An 18,276-nucleotide genomic window follows, 5' to 3' on the forward strand; every position below is an offset into this window, starting at 1 on the left:
ACAGGTATGGAGCTTACCCAAGCAAATGTGGATCCTCTCTCTCACAAAGCCTGTGGTAAACTCATGTTACGTGGTATGAGAGCAGAGTAAGGCCAAACTTCACCCATCATGATCAAAGCTATTTTTTGTAGCTGTTCAAAAGCTTGGTAAGGAATAGCTGCAGGTGCATGCTCAGTTTGTGAAGCCTGTGCTTGCCTCTCAACCCTAAATGGCATGGGTAGGCACAGACATAAGTCCTAGACTCATTGTGATATAGGATCAAAGGCGCACCTCACAGAGGAGGCCTAGCAAGGCATTCTGTGGATGCTTGCTCAGAAGAAACTCCAGCTGAGTCCAGGCAGTTTAGGCCAGACTGGTCCTGCTTCAGCCCTGCAGGACCTGGCACTAGGCTGCATCCTTGCTCCCTATAATAAGTGGGGCACTCAGCAAAAACAGTGTACTGAGGAATGCAAAATTGCCGCACTTTAATTTTCTTCCAAACTTTCCTCACTAAACCATAGTACATCTCTCCAGAGCTCTGTTAAGTTAATTCCCCGACACAAGCAAGAATATGCATGGAAGGTGGTGAAGTTGTTACTTCAGGCCTAGTCTTATGTGTGGAGTAATTATTTATCTTTCTTGAACTTCACAAAGAGTTTCAGGCGCACTCCTGGAAAGCTGAAGGAATTGTAGCTGCTTGACGCACACACAGGTTTTATCACACACCCATTTAAAATGTTTAAGTGTAACACTGTGCTACTGCACTAATTTAACTCTGTTCTTTTCCACTACAAATGTGTATTATGTTTTATTCTTCCACTGGTACTGTGAGTAAATGTCTTACTAATTAACCCCCCCCCCCCCCCGATTTCCTACCTTTGCAAACGGAGGTCATGTCCCTAATTTGTAACTTACACGTCACGATATGCACTTAATTTATTAATCAGACCATGTATGGTCATCTTTTTACTATTTTAACTGGGAGTTCATAATTGCTCTTTTGTCCCATTATAAGCAGAATGTAACCACTGGTAATGAAATATATGTTTTCATTATTCATTTGAGCCTGCTCGTGTGCTTTTTTTGCAGTGCGTGTTATTTACTAGAAATATTGTTTGATTGGTTCATCCATACATTGCTTAATAAACAACGCAATATGGCCAAATACTCACCTGCTTTCTCCACAGGGGCATTTTCGGTTTCTTTTTAAATAACAGCTGTCTTTCGTTTGTGATGCGGTCTGTGCCTCTACATTCTCTTCATTACAGTGAGCTCTGAGCTGTACCCTAAAATTCTTTCATTGGAATTCATCGGAAAAAAATCGAACTGGAGTAACTTTAATAATTGCCGGCTTTCACCTACATTGTAAGGGTTCTGAAATACCTGCGCCTAAATAACAAATCTTAAAAAAGATCCTTAACATATTATAGATTGTGTGCGTGCGCGCGAGTCTTAATGTAAAGTAGTAGATGTTACCCAAATGCTAATAGGATGAACAAACCTGAATATTTTTAGGTCGAGAACTCCCTCCCTTGGTCCCCTATTACACACTGGGGTTTGTGTGTGTTTTCATTCCTCAGTTGCACACTGTAGCCAGCACGTTTCTTCACTTTAGCCATAAATAGTGTGAAAATTGGGGTTTCAAATATATTTGGAAATGTGTGATTATGTGTATAAATATTAGGCATTGCGGGATGGGGCTCAACCCCCCAGAGCTCTCCACCCCCAGCTACCCTCGGAACATCTACTTTCCGAAACTTAATCCTAAACCTTTTGCTGGAAAAATGTGCATACGTTTATATTTTCTATTGTTTTCAGTTCTATTTGCTTGCATACGTGTTTGCAGAACCTGATTGTATGAGCTAGTATTTGCCATTGCTTTGAAAATAGATGTAGATAATGCTTACAGAATTGATTACAACAGAAGTGAGGACTGATACATAAAAATACTTCAAGACCTTAGCTCAGTTAAATTTGCAAAGGCAATATCTCGGTTAAAAGTAAGGGATGGTGTATCCAAACCACTGACAATTCATGTGGGTGCATTCCATGCTATCATTTATTTGTTAGGTCCTCTGTGCCCATATAGAAAGGGACAAAACAGATGTAAATCAGCCATGACCCGGCTCCAATAGGAGTGGGCGACCTCAAATTGCTGGACCGTGTCTCTTCAGACTGTTTCGTGCCTTGTTTGGCCAGAACCGTGAGGTGCTGGCAAGGGCTGCATTTATGGGCATATCCACACCACGATGAAAGACTCATGTAGAAAGAAAAATATTGACGGATAGAAATGTGGAATGTGAAAGTGAAGTTGCACAATTTAAAAAGGGTGAGAAGTGCAGGGGCTACCAATGCAAGTCAATAGGAATAGAATGAATGTGTCCATATATAAGGGCCCCTAAAAAGTGATGGGCTGCAGAATTATGACTATCTTTAATACATGGTAAAAAGGAAGCATATAGCCCAATTAATGGAATATTGTAGCTTTGCAAACCTACTTAGAGATAAAAAGAGACTGGTGAGAGGAAAAGATTGTGATGAGGAAAAAGGTTGAAGGCAATAGATATTTCACCGTAAACGTCACTTTTATTAAAGAAAAATATTTTAGAAAAAGGCCCATAATGTCTATATGGAGAAAACATAAATGCCATTGCCAGGTACCAAAATTCTGATGTAATCAATATAGAGGAGTTAAAATGAAATTATTGTTTTTAGTGTTGCTGCAATTAAAATTGAACAAGCTAATTTATTTCCCTTCTAGAGGGCATCTTGAAGAAGGTCGAGGACATCTGAGAACCAAGGGATCACTGTGTGTTATAGGCTATCATACTATAGAGATGCAATTAACATCATGTTTTTTTCCTGGAAGCACTTATTGAGCCCATATCTTTGATTTAATAGCCAGGCTTAGTTGGTTTCTAGACTGCCTCGACTCCTTATTAAACCATAGGTTGGAATTTTGTAAATTCTTTATGGGGTGAGATGTAGGAGCTCCAAAGTGAAATGCAATATGTGAAAAAAAAGTGAGAATAAATAGTTGTAATTTCATTTATCCCACCATCGCTGACCTGAGTGGCGTCTAGCTTGATTATGGTTTCTTGTAAGTCAAGGTTGATGCAGGAGAGAGTGTCCTGTTTTGTGACTAAGTGGTGCTGCTTAAGGCGGCACTTGTCATTTGTTAATACCACTTCCTGTCTTGAATGACGTGGGTAGGGATCGATGGGCTGCCTTCCACACACAGAACACATGCGAAAGTATAAGGGATTATAGTCACTCTCTATTCCCTCTCTAATTCTCATGTCCTCAATATTAAGCCGTATCCTCAGGCCTACCAGAAGGTTGTCAATGCAACATGTGCTATTGAATCTATTTATGTGAATGCCGCTGCCTTCTTGGATTTAGTTCTACCATTAGTTGCCCTTAGCCCAAACTCAAGAGTTTAGGACTTTATTTGAAGTGCTACCCTTTTTTCACTGGAACTAATTCCAACTGGGGAATAGCCCATAGATTATCTTCTACTCTTGTTAGGCTCACATCTTCCCTATGCATGGGTTCGAAGTTGGTGTTAAAATCACCTTCCAGAATGAGGCAGTAGTGTCAATCCCGCTCATCCAAATGTTCCTCTAGTATTTGCAAAGATTTTGACTGTTCAAGTCCCTTGGATTCTCTTGCAGATATATGGTAAATATCTACATTGGAATTCACATTGCTTTTACTCAGATTCCTAAAACGTCCGAGCAGTTGATGGCTAATTGACTGATGGAGCAATTAAGGAAATTTTAGTCCATATCAGTAGCCCTCCAGAGGGCCACCGTTGTTGGTTAGGGTTAGCGGGAACACAATAACTTAGATATCCTGCCCTAAAGATTCGTTTAGTGCTTTATGGTTCCTGAAATAAACAAATGTCAAAATCTTCCATGAACTCATTCCAGTCAGCTAAAGAAATATTTGATTTTAATCAGCCACATTCCAGGAAACTACTGATGTCTTTGGGGATGTCCGTGATGGAGATGTAGTTAAGTCTGCGGGAGAATCCTCTGAAACTGTGATGATGGGACAACAAAAATCAGTCGTGGAAACTTGTGCATATATGCTAGAAACAACTCCAGATTTCTTAAATGGGTGCATCGCTCCCTGAACAATGGCAGATATAAATCCCAAGCTGGTGTCCGAGGCTACATTGGCAGTAGGAGATATCTTAGTTGTTAAGTGTTCCCACACCGGGTTATCCCTCTATGCGGGATGGATTGATTCAAGAATAGTTCAAGCAGTTGATGAGAAGATGCTCTATCTGCACAGTCAATCATTTTCCCCTAGTTCAGAGTCATCTGTTTCTTGGAGAAGGGATTCAAAGGGGTGCTAGTTAATATGCTGCCAATTGGCTGTTACTTAAATTGAATGCTAGACCCCACTGGGGGGCTAGTTGCTGCATTGAATGCCACCAGCCTATCAGCTTATCTCCCATCAACCATGGTTAGGCCTACATGGTCCATGTGTTGATTGTATCCGTCACATTTTGTAGCTCTGAAAATGTCTATCCTAATGATTGACCTGCAATCCCTCATGTGGCGTATCCAATGTATGACTTTGTCTTTAAGGAGTCCTCCTCTTCATATCTTATGTGCGTCAAACGCTTTGGCACATTGATCGTGCAGATCTTTCAGAGTGGTGGGGAAGTCCCAGTGTTGGCATATTTGTCACTACAATGGTACTGTGAGGGTTGGTGGCTTTTGCTATTCTCTGTCCTCTGAGCCATTGGGATGCTTCAGGTTTTTTACCATTAGATTTATAGATTCATCAGGATTTCTCCAATTTATCCCGCCATATCCATAAGCATTTGCTTAACCATGCCTGTTAGACGACTTACCATAAAATTAATGGTGCCTATCTCTGTCCTCATCTTTTTTGTGTGTTTCAATCTATTATCCTTTAATGTAGGGAAGTTACTATGAGGACTACTACATCTCCCACTCCATCCCGCACCGTGGAAGTGGAGTTGGTGCTTTATAGCATGTTGCAGTCGCAAGGCACCAAAGTCAGCAGTGCCTCCTCAGGGCTCTGTGGTTGTATGCGGGTGCTTCTGGGACTGTGAGGCCCTCTTGTGTATAGGCTGTGGTGTCCCTCATCGTGGAATTGAAGTTTGGTTCCTTACAGTGTGTTGTGGTCACAAGACACCAAATCCAGCAGCCCCTCCTTCTCAGGGTAGTTCAGTTGTATGGGGCTGCTTTTGGGACTGTGAATACCGCTCGTGTATTGGCAGTGGTTTACCACACCGCAGGAGTGGAGCCGGTTCTTGTTAGAAACGGAGATTCCCGGTAGGCTAGGGCATGCGCCAGGCAGAATCCCCCGTCTAGTCAGGGCGAGGGAGCTACACCCTGAGGATAACCCCTGCTCACTCCCTTGGTAGCTTGGTACGAGCAGTCAGGCTTATCCCAGAGGCAATGTGTAAAGCGTTTGTGCAACACACACAGCGGTGACACACTAGGCACACCACAAAAGAGACTCTACACAAGGTTATATAAAAATAGCCTTTGTATTATAAAAACACATTAGAATCACAATCACAGACATATATATACACTGTGCCAACCGGCACCAGGTCACAATTTACAGGGGACTATTTACAAGGCAGCACCAATTGGGACGCTGCCAAAACCATCACAAAAGTATAAATAATCAATAAAGAACACCCCGTACCTACTGGCAAGATCATAAACTTAACATCATATTGACATAAGGCATAAAAGACCTTAGATCAGGCATGAACCAAATGTAAATGTTTTTGTACTTGTATAGCACACAGCTACCCGCAGTGGGTTTCCCGGCGCTTGTACGAATACCGCAAGGGAACCCTTCCTGGATTTCCATGTGAAGTGTCCACTCCTGGGCACCCCCATGGTGCAGACCAGGCATCCCTCACGTTGTGGGGGCCGTTGTGGAGACTAAGCAAGCTATTGCCAAGAGTTGCAGCGTGGGACCCATGATCAGAATAGGCACTGAGGCGAGAATATCCGGTCAGGGGAATAAATGAGCCCAAGACCCGCTGGGGCAGGAATCGAACCCTGGTCCCTGGCCAGAGCTCTGCATCGAGGTCTGCCTGCTCTAACCATTGAGCCACACTTCTCCACCTGACGTCAGGCATCCTCCTAACATAAATGCAACATTGTAAGGCATACACAAATACATTGCGCAATAACCATAGGGAATAAATCACATTTGCATGAGGTCTCATCCTAAAACATCCTAGCATGACGGGCATAAAAACAGGCGTCTCACTAGGCATAACCACATTAGATTAGACATAAGCTAACACATCTCCTTAGGCCTAAAAACATTATATATTCGCATCTTCGGAGGGGGCAAAAACCATGAGCATAAATCACATCCTGCTTTAGACATAAATGATATCAACCAGGCGCGGGCGCTGGCTTTCTATCTCCGGTGTTCTTGGGCCGTGGTGATGCTTCTGGGGACGTCGGTGGTGCAATGCCCATTTAAAATAAATTTTAAAGGTGTCACCAATGCGGGTTGGCCCCCGCGAGAGGCTGCCAAATGCGGGGTGGTAACCCGCTTGGTAATTAAGTATAGATGCAGGTAGGCTCCCATTTTAATTTGATAAGCACGAGGAAGGTGGGGTAGGATCCCACTTCTTTTACAGCACAAAGGGGAGTTCCCACGCCGGGGCTCTTCCTGAAGATGCCCACACAGTCGAGGGGAATCCTCTAGTCACTCTAGCCGCCCAGCAGCTGCAGAGGACAGATGCTCCTCACTTCCTGGGGCACAGAAATGCGGTGCAGCGCTCACCTAATGCTGGGAAGCAAGCAGGTTTGGGCACAGGTCAGCAGACCACAGGGCAGCACTTCCAGGCAGAGCAAGGATGGTGATCCTGAAGTGCAGCAGCCCATGCTCCAGGGTAGCTCCTTCTCAGTCCAGCAGAGTGTCTAAAAGGGCAGAGGGACAGAGCTGGGCACAGGCAGGCCAGCACGCAGGGACCCTCAGGAGCCAGCATCTGGGTCCCACGGCGGTTTCTCCAGGCAGAGTGTCCCCTCCAGTCCAGTAAGCACAACCCACCACATGGGCTCACAGCCCCTGTATTTATGCACCTCCGTCCCCTGCGTCTGGAAGGGGGTAGAAGCTTCTGGAAGGGTCTAGGGTCTTGGAAGTTACAGTCCCAACTGGCACTGGGAGGGGTGTTCGTAGGGGGTGGAGCTAGCCATGTACAGGGATGGCACTGACCTTTTCAGGGACAGGGGATTCCATCGCCCACTACTCAAGTTGCAAACCTCCCACTCAGCCTGACCCTGCCTCCCTGGAGCCACCCACTCCTCACCAGCCCCGGTCACTTCTAGAAGCAGACATGTAGGCAGGAACACATCACACAGAAATACCAACTTCTAAAAGTGGCATTCCTAAAGTAGTAAAAGTAAATCTGCACAGCATTTATCATTTCCATTCCATACAAACCAAACATGCCATACTTATTTTGTTTTATTTAGGAATTATCCCATAAGGGGGGAGTTCCCAATGTTGGCTAATGGAGGGCAGAGAGCACACGCACTCTTCACTGCTAACCAGTGCTAAAGTGCCCAGAGTCCTAAAACCACCAACACCATGTCAGCAAAAAGGCTAGGAGGAAAGCAAACAGTTTAGGGATGACCCTGCAAAAAGGGCCAAGTCCAACAGTTCTTTATTGCACGTTGCGGTCACAAGGCTTCCAAAACCGCAGAACCTCCACCTCAGGGCAGTCTGGTTGTATGCGGGTGCTTCTGGGACTGTTAGTGCTTCTTATATATCAGCAGTGCTTTCCCGTGCCGGGGGAGTTGAGTCTGCGATTTATAGCACATTTGCAGTAACAAGGCACCAAACACAGCAGCCCCTTCTCCTCAAGGCAGTCCTGTTGTATGCAGGTGCTTCTGGGACAGCAAGTCCCTCTGCTATGTCGGCAGTGGTGTCCTGCACCACGGAGGTGGAGTCGGCGCTTTATAGAACATTTTGGTCACAAGGCACCATAGTCAGCAGCCCCTCCTCCGCAAGGCAGTCCAGTTGTATGTGGCTTACTATTGAGACTGTGAGTCCCTCTCGTGTACTGGCATTGGAGAAATTGTAATGACATCCTCTCATCTCGAACTTTTAGATAGCAAAATAGTATTTGCTGTCATTTCTTTGATTATAGCCTATACTATAGGGAGAAATAATGTAATTCATGTTGCAAAGGAATAAGTATAACTACACTTTTTGTCCACACTTAAGTTCCCCTTAGGTGTGTAAAAACCCCATCTTGATTCACAAAATGAGCGGGCAGTGAGACCATCAATGTGGTGCATGAAACTCATCAGCACGCACGGAGCAAACAGTACACCAAGTATTGCTTTCCCCTATTTGAAGGCTGGGATTTTACCCTATGTGTGGCTCTCATCTATATTGAGAGAAATATTTTTAGCAATGGGTCTGATATGTGATGATTTGATGGCAGCATATTTGGAACTGTCATCACTAATGGAAATATTGGAATGCACGCCCAAACTGGTTGTGTGTATCCAGTAACAATTTACAATAGTAAAAAAGAGAGGGGAAAGAATATTTCTACGGTCATAGCATATGTCCCTATCGAATACGTTTCATTATTATGATTTGATACCAGGTACAACAAAAGGAACAGTAAACGAACAAACCATTGATGAATCGGGCTGACTCTTTTTGCTTTAGAGGAGGTTGAGACCAGTCTGAATCATTATTATATATATAATATACCCTTGCCTGTCCTTACTGGCCCTAAGAATGGAGCTCATTCGTCCATGTTTTAATTGACTGAGAGTTATAACAACCAATGCAGCAATCATAAAGTTTCTGAAAGGAAATGATGTGCAGTTTATGACTAGATTACTCAAAAGTTTCGATTGGTGGTTGCTTAACTGGTAAAAAAAAATTCAAAACTACATTGCCAGTCATGTACAATGAGCACCAGAGACCAGCACGAAAACGGACTGGCTTAACAGGATAAATTGCTCTATTTTGAAAGTTTTGCAAACTAGACTTACATTTTGTATTGAAAGGCCTTCAAGGGCACCAATAATGCCATCACCTCAAACTCCTTTTTTGAGTACAGCATTATATCACTTAATGACCTGCTTAAGCACAAGACACGTTATGCATTGTTTTAGCCAATGAGTGTAATGTTAAGGAAGCTTATGAAGTTGCCTAGAGCACAAGCCACTTCATATACTGTGCTCCCTTGGCACAAGACACTTTAAGCACTGTTTTGCTCAGCCCACATATTTAACCAAGCTTTACATTTATAGTTTTTATTAACCAAACAATAAACTTTCAGTCCTTCATTGAAGGAACAATCCATGTCAACCTGCTTAATCTCTCCAACTGGATGTTTTAATGAACAATCAGTATTTTCAACACCAGGTAGCAACGTGCCTCATTGTATCATTCCTCATGACAGAGAGATGTCTCTGAGGATCTTCACCCGGACCTTCTTGAGGCTATTTCATTTGTATGTGAGTAATACCTCTGGGATGATCTTTATTCAACCTCTGTTGTATCGCATGTCTTTGTCCACCAGAACGGTGGTGGATAAAACTAATCTTCATTGAATAACATATTTGAAGGTAATATTGAGAACCTTCATGTCTCTATGGAAAGTCAACATGTTTCTGTTATGATGCAAGTCTAAAAAGGCCTTGGCCATTTTCTGAGGACTTAATGTCACCATTATTTCCTTATGCCTACTACATTATTGGTGCCATGTATGTAGGTGAACAATATTCTAAATTATATCTGTAGCCAATGATAGACTGGCAATATTTCGAAGACTGGTTTAAGTACCTGTTGAATTAACAAAGTTCCCTCATAAATGAAGTCAAAACGGTTCTTATGCTGTGATTACAACTAAGACAAAGAAAGAACCTTTCCGTGGTAAATTCAGGGGACCGTACGAATTATAGTCTTAATACTCAAAGCTCCAGAAATAGTTCAAAACTTGGATCAAACTTTGAGCAGTTCTGTAATGAAATATTAGATGGCCAATGACTACGTCCCAGTTGTTTTGGTTTGTGTGAGATTTGGAAGTCATTTATTTTAATCGATGAGCAATTTAGATAATTGTCCATTTTAACAGGGCCCCATTCCTTCTAATCAATACCGTGGTTCTTAGTTATGAAAGCATGTGCAGGTTTGTGTACATTACAGCAGGGTCTAATTTGTTCGATAATTGGCCATTTTAGACAAGAGTAATGGTCACCCATGAATCACTAAGTAGTTAGTCATGGTAACACAAGAAGTGTTGCTTGTAGCATCTTCATTTTTCACAATGAATTGATTTTGATTGAATAAGCTGAAGGCTGTAAATTAATGCCAATAAAATATTCTCACTTTCTAGCATTATCATCACAACTCTGTGACGTGGCAAAAGGTAACGCATCATTGCATCTTGAAAATCTTTTTGGCCTTCATTGGCCCAGTCATCTACCTCTGATATTTCACGCAGATCAAATTATGTTTAAATCAAGGACTAAAAGGTACATAGAAGCTAATGAACGATGTTGATCTAATCAATAAATGTTAAAGTAGCTGCACCGGAAAAAACATCCATATCTGTATTATATTGGAGCTCTGTTAATGTTTGTAATGCATTTCTACGTTTTAACTTAAGGACACAAACATGGCACACTCTAATTATATTTTGTCTTGAACACAATTCTAAATGAGGTAGTGCATCAGAACTGTGCTGTGATGGGCTGGTTTCTAATGTGGGTCCTATTCTACACTGTCTTCATGTTTGTAGTTTTTGTTATCCTAAGTTAATTATCTAAAAAGGGAAAGATCTATGTCCATGGCTCACTGAGCAGTGGTAGTCACACAGTGGAAGAAAAACTAATGCCTCAAAGGAGAGTCTTCCCTTTAGCCAAATTTGACTCATGCTACCTTATTGTTCAGGCAGCAGCAAGTGAAAAGTTGGTTGATCATAAATGCAGTCTTAAACCTGTTTCTCCGTTCTATTGTTATGTCGAAAAGGGCTTTCTGAAAGGAACTCTGGGGCATATGTACAAGCCCCTACCACCACCACAGCGTCACTTTTTCCAATGTTGTAGTGGCGATAGGGGCTTCGCCTTATTTACAAGGCAGCGTTAAGCCACTTAACGTAGCTTAACGCTGCCTTTTAAATAAGGCCTCCTTCACGCTATGGTTATCGTGCAAGTGGTGGGTAGTGGGTATTGCAGTGGGGGTTCCACCGCAACACTCATTGGTTTTGATGGTGCCCCCAATGTATAAAGGCAGTGTACATAGGAGGCAGCGCAAAAATTAAGCCCAGGGAAGACCTGTTCTTAACTTGGTGAAACGAGGAGAAATGCATTAATTCTACTCGTTTTTGTTTTTTTCTGTGTGTTGCCTAGTGCAGGACACATGGAAAAAGCAAAATGCCATAGATTGTTCATGTACAAGAAGGTCCCCCTTCCTGTACATAAACAATCTGTAAAAAAATGCCACTTTGTGACTTTCATGTGTGCTGCATGAAGCAGCACAAATATAAGTGACAAAGGCATTTTAGGATTGTAAATATGCAGGAAGGGACACGTTCCTAGACATAAACAATCCTCCCCTGCAGGCACACACCCTTACACTCTGGTGCAAGGGTGCCTGCGCTGGTGCTACACTGCTGAGTGTAGCTCCACCGCAGGGGGAAGTGCAAGGCTGCACCATATCCTTGTAAAAATGGTGCAGCCTTGCGTTTCAGAAGTGGCAGAATGAGGCGTTAAGTCATGACTGCTAACGCCTCAATCTGCACCTCTGTTCTCTGAATCCACAGCAATTTCAATTGTACACTGTATCCTTGTGTGCTTGTACAAAATGTTACTAACTTTACTTAACTTCTTGTGTACATCTTAGACAAGACCTAGTTAATTTACGTCACAAAACAGGGTAACTCCGTGTCACACAGAATACTATATAAAACTGCAAGAATAAATAAATACATTCATAATTAAAAGCATCTGTAAAGTACATGATTAATCTCATGTTGCTGTAGTTTCTCATTCATTCTGTGGTTGTTTTGGATGAGATCTTATTTTCTAGGAATATAGAAATCAAGCCTGTGTTCTTGTTTGACGCACCTGTTTGCTTTTCACGAGGTAAAAAAATTTCGGAATATTATCCGGCATTTGCGAGGCAAGGACGATCCAAGGTGATGTTGTTGGTAAACTTACTGTTCACCTATGAAAAACCTTTTAATTATCTTAATGATAATTTCAAATCAAACCGTATGCATTGCCCTCACTGAACAACCTTTATCTTTTTTAAGCATTCTATATGTTTTACATAGTTAAATGTACATAAATATCTGACAAAACTTTGCAAAGGATTCCTCAATATCAAAATATATCAAATAACTACACAAAGAGGTTGTAGTATGGGATAACATAAACATTATTTTACTGTTAGTCAGAGCGGTGGAAGTTGATAAACAGAAACCTAACAAAATGAGTTTAGATACAGAGGGGCATATTCAGAAGGATTTATCCCCACTTTAACGCATCAAAAGTGGTGCTAGAATTAACACCCCATTCACAAGTTGGTGAAAACTGCAGATAACACCAGTATTCCTGCGATAAATGCTCCCAAATTTATTTCTATGGTGGACACCACCAACTAACACTAATGAGATGCAGATTAGGCGTTCCCGTGCAAAAACACACGAGAAAACCAAAACACCACATTCACAACGAACTGCCAGGTCTGCGAAGCAAAGCAAAAACAGGAGATAAACAGCGTTAGCACCGGGGACTTTACAACTGCCGTTTGCTGGTGTTAAGCAGGACGACTACCTGCAGCATGGAAGGGAACACTGCCAGGAGTCTTTTAAAGTGGAGGTATTCCAGAGGGAAGGTGCCTGCCTAAGTTAGCATCACTAAAATGACAGTATTTGTGATTAAAACAAATGGTCAGACTTCAAGGAAGCTGATTACCGTGGTCACCATGCTGCCAGTCTCACAGTGACATCTGGCTTCCAGCATGGGCAGTGTTGGGCCAGGAGCTAAAAGTAGTGATGATGGGACTCTGCTGCCGAGAATCGGCAATTGACAATGCATCGTCAGCTAACGCAGGATTTGCTTTCACCATTGTGATGATTAGTACGAGAGTTTTGACACCCTTTCCCTGTTACTATTGCCATGTACTGTGGGCTTGAGAATACCCTGCTAACATGGCGATATTAATCAGGGTTAGGCAGCATTAACTTTTCTTGCCCTGACTGACGATGGAGATATTTATCGCCCATCTTTGTGAATATCCCCCTGAGAGTTGGGAAGCCACCAAAGTAGCTATACCTGGAAGTTGGCATTAAATTTAAAGCAGACTACCAACTGAAAGTCATATGCATTTAAGAAATCCTGAGCCCCCAAAAAGTAGTGGTTTGCTAATTGTACACTGTAAATTAGAATGCTGGTGGAAAAAGATTCTAGCATGGCTTGTGAGAGCCAGGCTCCAATGAAAGTATAAGAAGCCCAGGAGGAATCATGCAAAAACACAAACGAGGAGAGTCATTACATTCAGAAAGTAAAGTGGAAGGATTTGTTTGTCTTGGTGTAAAACCAGAACCAGCATTTTGCCAGAAGAGCCATGTGTTATGACTTTGCTTCCTATTTAGTTAATTTGACTCCTCTTTTGTTATTTATTTAAGCTCTAGTTATATCAGAACAAGAGTCTGGTGCCAGAGTATGGCATAGAAATAACCGAAAAAGCACACAAAAAAGACATAACAAGAGTATTGAGAAAAATATTTTTCTCTTTGTAGTACAGGTCTGGGGAGGCCATATACAACTGGTAAGTGAAAATGACGAGGTGTTTTAAGAAGTGATGTTAATGGCCCCTTTTAAAAGTTGAGATTAACGTGGCCTTTTAGATTACATGTTTTTTCAGTCTTCCTGGTATGTTGAGTTTTGCTGCCAAAATATACCATTGTTGATGCATAAAGGTGTGATTGGTCCTTTAGCTTCTAGTGAAAGTCAATAAAGCAGACTCAGTTTAGAGGTTCTATTACAGAGCTTGTAGCTTTGGTTTTGGATGAATTTTATTGGGACTAGGTAAGTTTTATTAATTAAATTTGTCACATTAACACAACATTAACACATAGACATGCTAATGCTATTTGTAGAAAGAAATTATGTTTAATGCCATTTAGATTGACTACAGCCAATGAAGACCCTAATTTTAAAATGGCTAATGTTGTTTGCCATCTTGTCTTGTGACACATGAACATTTTATTTCAAGGTGAGCTGGAGTTCCATTAGTCAAACATTATGTTTTTTTTCCTTCTTACTCATTTGAAGAAATGTTTTCTCTTCTTTGTGATTATTAAGGAATGTTTGACTGAATAGTGCATTCAAGAAGACATGTGCAGTGTGCAGACTAGTCCATGTATCTTATCTTGTCACAGATAGTGCAAGTTTGAAGACTGCAGAGAGAATCTCCTATTATGAGAAACCTTGTGAACTTAATAAGGATATAATTGAATCATTTCCCTTTAACCTGATTCAACAGTCTTCTGAGAAGTGTGTGTAAGTGTGCAAAATATTAGATATTGTCTGTTTTAGTTCAGATGGTGATAAGTATAGAGTAGTTATGTTATGATATGTTATGTTATGTTATGTTATGTTATGTTATGTTATGTTATGTTATGCGTTTTTATTAGGCGCACAGATGCTCCAGCCAAGGAGCGTCCTGGCCCCCGACAAGGCAGCTGCACAACACAACGAAACAATAATCAGACAATATTAAAAACTAAGGGAATAAAAAAGTTTTCACCGCACGGCGAAAAGAGAGCAGATCCCTCAGAGCACGAATCGCCGGGGGCAGGGAGTTCCACAAAACCGCCGCGCGAACTTGAAAGGAACGCCCTCCTGCCCTACTCCACTTAAAGCGTGGCACAACAGCCAGTTCTAAATCCGCAGATCTTAAAGCTCGGGCTGGGATATAATGGGCTAAAAGGGCAGTAAGAATCATTGCTGGGGACCCCTTCAGAATCTTATAGGCGACACAGAGGACCTTAAACTGGATCCGCTGGGCCACCGGGAGCCAGTGCAATGAGCGCAAAGTACTAGAGGTGGGGCAAAATCTTGGTAAGCCTACCACCTGTCTTGCTGCGGCATTCTGGATCCGTTGTAGGCGCCCAATCTCTGCCTGATTCAGGCCGACCAATAGGGAACTCACATAATCCAGCCTAGAGATGACAGTGGCTTGGATCATGAGTTGCCTAGTGGGGGCATCAAAGAATTTAAGCACTGGACGGAGCCCGCGCAGAATACCAAAGCAACAAGCCGCCGTACATTTGGTGTGACACACAAACGTGAGGGAAGGGTCCAGCCAGACCCCGAGGTTCTTAAGCTCGGCAACTGGGATGGGAGCAGGACCCAAATCCCCTGGCCACCATCTCTCTCCCCAAAGTTCCGGTTGTTTGCCAAAAAACATGACCTCGGTCTTACTAGCGTTCAACTGGAGACAGTTGGACACCATCCAGCTGACGACCGCCCGCAGTCCTTGCTGGAACCTAGGGGCATCGACTTCGGCATCCCCACTGATCGTAACCGCTAGCTGGGTGTCATCGGCGTATGACACCATCTTCATACCCCATTGCCTGACAACCTCAGCTAGCCGCCTTACGTATAGATTGAACAACGTAGGACTCAGCGAGGAGCATTGGGGGACCCCCAGGCTCAGCGGATGGAATTTGGACTGGTAAGGTGGGACGGTCACGCTAAAGGCCCGATTGGCTAAAAAAGACCGGAACCATTGGAGAGCGATGCCGGTGACACCAGCCTCCTCTAAGCGACGCAGAAGGATGGTGTGCGAGACGGTGTCAAAGGCAGCGCTCAGGTCTAATAGCACCAGCGCCGCCGTTTGTCCCGCATCAAGCACAGAGCGAAGATGCTCCACCATATAAAGCAGAGCCGTCTCCGTGCTATGACCGGCCCTAAACCCATTCTGCGTCGCATCGAGGATATCTGCGTGGCGTAGATGTTCCGAGAGGACTGCGTTAACATGCGCCTCAGTCACCTTAGCTGGCCACGGCAAGAGTGAAATTGGCCGATAACTCTCAGGCTTGCTACCGTCCAAGCTAGGTTTCTTGAGGATAGGACGAACCATGGCTCGCTTCCACTTCAAAGGGACAACGCCCGATGTAAGTGACGAATTGATCAGAGAACATAGCGGTGAGATGTCATGTACTGCTAAGTCTTTGAACACATCTGGGCAAAGCGGATCCGCTGGGGACCCCGACTTCACTTGACGAGCCAATTTGTCGAGGCTATCAGGTGTTAAAGTAGGAAAGGAATGCAGCCCCTCTGATGATAACGGCTTAAGAGGTGGATTAGCCGCAGGAGTGGTCAACGGAAAGGCCCGGTAAATAGCATTAACCTTTTCTAGAAAGAACTCTGCCAGTTTTTCACAGTGCTCAACAGAGCTCTGGTGTATCGTAGTTGCCTTTTTGGCAGTGAGATCTTTCAACACTTTAAAAATAGCCTTGGACGGGTTCGAGCTAGTCCTAAATTGTGCAGCATAGAAGGCGGCACGAGTTCTGCACACTGCCCGGTGATACAATTTCACTGTAGACAGGTACAAAACTTTCTTCACGCTATTATAAGATTTGCGCCAAGCCCGCTCTGCACGCCTACAAGAAACCTTCAGTGCCCGAAGCGAGTCATCGTACCAAGGGCTGACTTTACCGGTCCCAGTTTTACAGCATACCAAGGAAATAAGTGTGTCTAAAGCCCTAGTTACCCAATTACAAAACCTGTCATAGACCTGATCTGCCGACCCAGTAATGTCAAATGAGTCGGCCGATAGGAGATGGAAGAACTCGTCCAGCTTAAGTTTATTCCAGCGTCGTCTTGGAATAGAACATACCACTGGCTTAGGTTGTATAGCCGATGTAGGGCAATGGATCTGTATCAAATAATGATCAGTCCATGCCAGAGGTGTGTAGCTGGAGATGCAGGCTTCCGTAAGATTGGTAAAAAACGGATTGAGGGTGTGACCCCCTGAATGGGTGGGCTGTAACACCAGCTGAGTCAGCTGGAGCGCCTCAAGATCTGCCATAAAACTGGACACCGTAGGACTGGCTATGTTGTCAAAGTGCAGATTTAAGTCCCCAACGATGGAGAAGTTGGAGCACCCTGCAGCCAGTTCACTAATGGCGTCAGGTAGCGCCGCTCTAAAAGCCAGCAGTAGTGCACGAGAAGTTTATTAGAGTACTCTCCCAGAGAGAGGACTGACTTTCTTTGTCCTTCACTTTGAGGTAACCTCATGCTGGATTGTCCTCTAATTTAAAAGATATTAACTTCATTTTAATTTCATATTATTTGCTGCATACATAGATTGATTAATATTTAGTGCTATTTTGATTTTTGATATCTTCAAACCATTTACTTTTATTAAACCTTCATGCTTTTTTACTAAAATATTCTTTGTCTTTCTTGTGGAGCCCAACGTGCCTCCTATGTATTACATGTATTGATTTCTTGACTAGCTTCAGTATGTGAAATCAAGCAACATATATATGTGTCTACTTAGTGGCCAAAGTCAAATATCCCTGTTCTTACTTTTTCTTAATCTGTGAATGTTTAGTAGATAAAAAAATACTGTGCCTTAAATAGATGTATATCAGTCATGCAGGGTAATCTACATCTGACTATACAATATCATTTCTACTTTTCCAGCTTTCATCATAATTATACGGTTTTTAATGTGCTTGATTTCACTTGTTCCTATATTATGATTATGTGTACTTTCAGCAAATTGCAGTTTTAGTTTTGAGGTGATTAAAGACGTTGCTGGAGCCTTATTCTGCCACAGGAAAATTCATAAACGCATTATATGACTGCTGTGTTTATGTCATCATTCAATCATCCATATAATGATTAATTTACAATTACATAGCACACAAAATGATAACCCCCGGCTTGCGAAGCATTCTTTAGTTCAGCGCGAGGACTCTTAGCAGCATAACTGCTTCACATGAAGTTAGTTCACTGATGATGAGCCTTTGATAAAGCTGCCAGGATTAGTGAAACAATGACGTTCATTGTGCAACGTAAGAATGCATGGTCTTGGTTGGAATAATCAGTTTTAGAAAAAACATGACTGGGATGCACAAACCAATAGTACTCTCCAGATGTTAATACCATCCACTCCAGGTCTGAGAAACCTTTTCCATAGCAGAGAATGATGAGATTCTTGATCACTGTTTAGAATTAGAGTGCAATTTCAACATTGTCTTGATCATTCTAGAGTACAAGG

At 42.8% G+C, this 18,276-nt stretch overlaps 1 protein-coding gene across 2 annotated transcripts in view; it reads left to right on the plus strand.

Annotated features, from left to right (window-relative positions):
* Positions 1 to 18,276, plus strand: part of CACNA2D1 (calcium voltage-gated channel auxiliary subunit alpha2delta 1) — a 1,701,483-nt gene that overhangs the window by 791,118 nt on the left and 892,089 nt on the right. The gene's annotated exons all lie outside the window — the stretch shown is intronic.

This window comes from Lissotriton vulgaris, chromosome 1_1 (genome assembly GCF_964263255.1).
Source record: "Lissotriton vulgaris chromosome 1_1, aLisVul1.2, whole genome shotgun sequence".
Lineage (NCBI taxonomy): Eukaryota > Metazoa > Chordata > Amphibia > Caudata > Salamandridae > Lissotriton > Lissotriton vulgaris.